Here is a 6,160-nt window from a genome sequence, read left to right as displayed (position 1 = left end):
AGAGATTAATAATGAATCATAGATCTCTAGTAAGAGATATTAAGAGACTAAAGTAACGAAAAAGCAGTAGTATACATCAACTGTTAATTGGACGTAGTTATGCAATATGGGGGAAACCAATCATCAATTTTTTCGATTTCGAGATTTTTATTGCAAATTGTATCAGACACAATTTGCAATAAAAATCTCGAGATAAAAAAATTTGGTGGTTGGTTCCATATTGCATAACTGCATCCAATTAATATATATAATTAATTAATTAAAAACTCGAAAAATATTCCGTGTGAATTTACATATTTTGTAGTGCGTTGAAATGTATTTCGTGTGGATACAAGTTAAATGTATTATACTAAAAGCTCGACCTTTGCCGCGTAAACAACCTTCGTCGCGCGAATAACAACAGACCTAGCGCGCTATCGTTCATGCTCTCTAGCTTTGTTGTCATTCACGCGGTGAGACTCGAGCAAGAAGGTAGGATGCGCGAATCGCTCCGTGTGTAGTATATTTTATCTTCGATTTCACCATAATCATTCCGTTATTTTTATATAATTAGCGATCATTAACTCGCGCAACTGGATTATTTCTTATAAACGAACGTGAGTATCACGACGATAGCTATTTATTAAATCATATATCTCTGAGCAATATATTTCTCTTTCTCTCGATACAGGAATTTTATCGATCTCTTTTTTAAACCTAACTTACATATTTTATATGCATTTTGAAACGTGGAATTAAATCCGCTCGAAAAAAGTGTCTCGCTTTCGTCTCGTTTTTATTGTATAAATATATTTGAATACAACATATATATCGCACTCAAATACATTTATACAAAAATGTATTGTCAATGTAATGTCGGTGTGAGTGTCAGTACTATGTCAGTGTCAGTGTCAGTACCAGATGTAGCATCCCTGCGGCAAGTGACGCATGAAGTTGCGCGATTTTCGAGCCATGAACGGATCGTTTGTTTTGCGTGATCGTAGTTTCCGCGTTGTTTTCCTATCGTAATAATAAAGTATCGTCGAAATGCAATCAATGTCGGGAATGCAAAGTGTCGCCGTTGTATTTTAGTTCGCGAGTGATCGTAATTAATCGTGTTTTTTTTCGCGTTTGAATGCCATGAAGAAAATCAGCAAAAGAGGAAGAGGCGATTCAACGATAGCATATCGAACGATGTCAATACATGGGATAATATTGTATATGAGGTAAACAATTTATAATGTATTTAATTTATTATTTATTATTTATAAAATGATTGCTCGTATCTCTGCGATAATGATCTATATTATATGATTATGCAATTTGTATAAAAATATACTAGATTTTATTTTAAAATAGACTTTATTTTAAAATTTCACATTTATTTTAAATGTCTAAAATAAGTATGTGTGTGTATATTATTCTTTAAATTTATTTTAAATTAAATACTTAAATTTATTTTAATGTTTAAGTTATATCAAATTGTTTTGATTAATTCTTTGATTAAAAAAATAAAAAGTAATTTAAACCTTACAATAAAACACCTTACAATAAAAAAATATCAAATGTATATATTAATAAATAGCACAAGGTTTTTTTAGATGTGTGATATATAAACACTATTGTCTCTTATTTCGAGATTTTTTAATATGATTCGTAATATATTTTATAATAAAATCACTCTCTCACATACATATATACACACATAAAAAATAAGGCTCCTCGCTAAATAGTAAAGCTTCAGGAAGAGAAACCTTCCGTTTGCAAGCATTCGGCAGAAGTTTCGTCATGTATACATTAATATCCTCTCTCACGCGCGTGACGCGCACAAAAATTTATGCCAGCCGCAAAAATATATATACATTTTTCCGTATATATAATATATATATACGGTAGCGTACGAAAGCGAACTACACAAACTACAAATGTCACGGAGAGATTCTGCCGCGTAAAGCGGCGACCTTCTCCAAGATTTATTCCATCGTGTGTTTGTATTTCAATATACAGGTCAACTTTCTTGAAATCAAACATACGATGTTCTATCGAGAATTCTGTTACATCTTGAATATTATGGAGATTAAATTACGCGGCATAATTTTTCGTGTAGTTTCGGACGAACGAAAAAATACATATTTATGTGCATTTTCTTCCGCGTTCATTTATCATAATACTTGACAGATATTTACGGCTTATTCTGATCAGTTTTTGAACCAGTTGTTGAAAGAAAAAGATGCCTGTAAATTTTTATTTCTGATAGAACTTATATACGTTTGATTAATATTCTGTCGATATGATTGCAACTCTTGTCTACATTTTTATCTGATTTTTATTACGATAGTCACTTTCATTCGAATCGTATTTTCACAAATACAACAGCGAGTTTGAAGCATTCGGCATTGGTAAAAATCGGACAATCGACACGAATTTATTTCGAGGAAATTGCCTGTTATCAATAGAAACATATTCAAAGCGAAAAGACGGTATATTTGTCGGCTCGTCCAGCTTGTTTGTAATTGCGGTTTTGAATTCGCAGAATAGATTTGTCAAACACGATTGAGACTTTTGATGTTTTTCGCTGGATATTTCTATATTTCTGCTTTAACACATTTATACTCACATTTTATACTCATATATATTTCACGACGCATCCGTTTCGGGTAAAAGTTATGAGCAAAGTATTTTCTTTTCATTTCAATCATACGCATCAATATGCATAGCCGATGCAGTTGTATCTAAACGATCAGCAAGAAATTTCTCTAACGGATAAAGTTACCGCTGAGTTTTAATGGATTCGTGAAAGCGATTAGCTGCAAGAGTTATTTTAATAGCGCTTAACTTTCTTCTGAAAACGATAAAAATTGCATCAGTGCTTGATGGCTCGTATTGACTTAAATATTTTTACTTAAATTATTCCGAGAGCTAACGAGAAAAGTTAATCCTCATTTGGTTTATCTTATTTATGAAAATCGCAATTTATATTTTTTTTTACAACATTAACGGAAATGCCGATTATACGAGAGAAGAGGGAGAGGGAGGGTTTCCGGCTGAGTATGCGGGTACCGTCAGAAATCATACACACGCGTTTTGCCTCAATCGCGGAGGGCACTCAAAAGTCGAGGTAACGTAAAAACGTTTCGACGAATGGTTTTTCCCCTTTTCTCCTTTTCGAGTGCCATCCTAACATATCTCCGCTCGAGGACCTTTGTCGTGTATCTCAAGGATCCCGGCTATCCGCCGCATTGTGTCGCGGATTTTCCGCCGCCCCCCCCCCCCCCCATCTTGAAAGATACCTCGCGCGATTTACGACTGTCGAAGCCCGCGTCTCTGCCAGGATCATTCTTCTCTTAACAGGTCTATTCAACAATTCAACATTCTCCCAACAAATGATAATAAGTCATTATATTAAAAATATATTTTTATATAAATTTTTTATATATTTTATTTATTTTATATATTTTTTGTATATTTTATATATTTTAATAATAAAATATTGAATTTTGGAAACATAAGAAAACATTAAAAGATAAAATAGAATATTTTCCGGATATCGTTATTAGATCAACAAAAGATAAGAAGCTAACAGACACATACATATAAATATAATCGTTTGCAATAATATATCTTTAAACGTGTATTATTTCCCTCTTGTTTCGCTACCCCTTATATACATCGACATTTTTATTGCTTCGCGATCCCGCGTTAGGGACGATTCCAGTCAGCGCGAGGGGCAAAAAGAGAATTGGACTCGTCGCTTTCTTTCCCCCGTCGTCGGTGTCTCTCTCGCGAGACTCGGCGACGACGCAATATCCTTTCCGCGTGGCATTCCTGTCGGGCTTCTTTCTTCCTCGTTTCGGATAGATTGGCTCCCGGCACGTATTCGAATTTTCCATGCCGAATCGCCGGAGACTTCTCTTACAGGAATTTCCATCCCCTTTCCTCTGCCCCCTTCGTCCCCCTTTCTGTTCTTCCTCTTTCGCTATAGACGGGGTGAGGTATGCAGTTCGGACTGTCGGGTAACTTCCATTTCGAAAACTTCGCGTACACGTGATGCGCATGTTTGTTTGAGCATCAGAAGGATTAGATTATTAATATTAAATGCGAGATTCTTCATCCCTCTAATACCGCGATATTAATTCTTAATTGCGCAGTTTTTTCTCTTCTCTGAAAGGCGAGAGAGAAGAGAGAGAGAGAGAGAGAGAAAGGGGTAAATAATTTCTTCTTAATTATGTAATGATAATAAGTTTTCATAGCCTGGGGAGGAATTTTCATAGAAAAAAGAGCCGCGAAATCTTCTGCGAAATGCGTTATCGACACAGATCCTCGGAATAAACTCGTGCGTTCTCATTCTTGAGATGTACACGATGAGAGCAAAAAACATATCGAACTACGGAGAATGGGTAAACTTAGATAGAGAGAAGTTTAACGTTTCTCTCGTTGCGGCACCGATGTTATTTCTGAAATTTTCTCTCGTGCGTTATATGCGGCAGAGTATTGAACGTTCTGAGTAAATAAATGGAAAGAATGTATGTAATTTTCGTAGCTGTGTTCCCGATATTACGCGAAACGGAATTGTGTTCGCGAGTATTGTCGCAATTTTCTACCATCGTGTATCGAACAACAAAAGTTCGATGTTTGTAGATGCATTTTTAGATTTTCTTGAATAATGCGTTCCTTCCGAGGTTGAAACCAAGTCATTTGATGAAAGAGGCCGATACCAATATGAAGCTGTACACGTGAAGCGTGAAACTGACGTGAGAAAAATCATCGCATTCTTCTTCAAGTTGAAATAACCCTTTAACAGATTCTTTAAGACAGATCCTTCAACACACAGGCCACGTTGCTATAACTTTCTAAGTTCTTTAATTAAAGATCTCTCGCTAAAGATAGAGCGTTAAAGTTCTCCATGTCTCGTATTACCAGCACGAGCGTTAAGTTAAAAGCGAGAGATGAGCCTCGTTTATACCGTAAAATAATTTTATCTGTTCCAAAAGTTGACAAAAGAAAAGCGATCATAAAACTTTGTCCATCTACGAGGAAAATGAGTTTTCTATAGGATTCCGGTTAACAAAGGGAGTCGCATGCAACGTATCCATCGTAAATTTGCGAAGTAGAAAATCAAAAATATAAATATTCTCTTTCCTCTCTTTCTCTCGCTCTCTCTCTTCTCTCCAGTTTTTCGCCAAGTTTATTAGAAAATGACCTGGACACGCGCGTGTCCTTTCATGTCAGCTCGGCTCTTTTTTTGTATTCCTTCTTTATACAAGAAAAAAATCTTTGAAGTCTTTCTCCAAGTTTTTTCTTTTCAGCTGGTATTATTTCGCTGGTATCGCAAATGCTGAAGCATTGAGATTTTCGCTGAAAAAAATAGTTCTTAAATATAATTTTTTCATACCTCGCTAATTAGACTTATTTAAATATTCTAATTTAAATCTTAAATAATTAATAACATTATATTACGATATAAATATATATATATATATGTATATATAAAAAGAAAAAATAAGATGATCAAATTTAAAATAAATAAAGGAGGAGAAATGATAGATGAATAGAGTTTGATATTGATATTATAGCTAAAAATCAGATGCACTTTAGGACTTTGATATTCTAACTTCTTATTCATCTAGGGTTTATCGTCGAGCACAAGCGAGACTGATAAATACCTTCATTCTCATTTTTTTTATCACGCATAATGCATACATAATCCGTATACATAATCCTCGGTAAAGCGGTTATTTCGCAATAAGAGGGAGATCTTCTCAAAGTCGCAGATAGCCCCTGGAAGCTCCATTATTGTTATCTGCGAAAGTAAAGGGGAGAGCCGTTCGTCTTGCACAGCACAGGAGAGTTCGCAGATATTCATCTGCAATCCTCCTCTCCCTGGTAGTATACCTACCGGTGCTGAAAAGAAATTAATCTCTGCCTTTCGTCGGCGCGCGCGATCGCAGTTTTATTACAGAGAACGCAGGCTCCTTCATAAGCGACGTAATTACAGCGAAAATACAGCGACCAGGGGACATCTCCGGTTTTTGCAGGAAATTCTAGTATATTTCCCCGTCCTCCCTTTCTCCCCTCTCTTCCCTCTTCCTCCTCTTCGTTATATCTCTCTTTGATCCTGCGGACGCTTTCCGCCAGATGCGTTTCCGGTCGAGGATGCAAGGACCGACCCGCAGCCACGCTC

General features: G+C 35.7%; 1 protein-coding gene across 1 annotated transcript in view; it reads left to right on the top strand.

Moving 5' to 3' along the window:
• The first annotated feature begins 462 nt into the window (after positions 1-462).
• Positions 463-6,160, top strand: part of LOC145938035 (uncharacterized) — a 190,277-nt gene continuing 184,579 nt past the window's right edge. The window contains exon 1 of the mRNA XM_083041358.1: positions 463-596. The gene's annotated coding sequence lies outside the window, so the exon portion shown is untranslated. The remainder of the gene's footprint in view (positions 597-6,160) is intronic.

Source organism: Prenolepis imparis, unplaced genomic scaffold (assembly GCF_030444845.1).
Source record: "Prenolepis imparis isolate NDT839.2.m4 unplaced genomic scaffold, iyPreImpa1.0 SCAF_7, whole genome shotgun sequence".
Lineage (NCBI taxonomy): Eukaryota > Metazoa > Arthropoda > Insecta > Hymenoptera > Formicidae > Prenolepis > Prenolepis imparis.
Note: the sequence above shows the minus strand (reverse complement) of the source record. Positions and strands in the feature narration are given on the sequence as shown.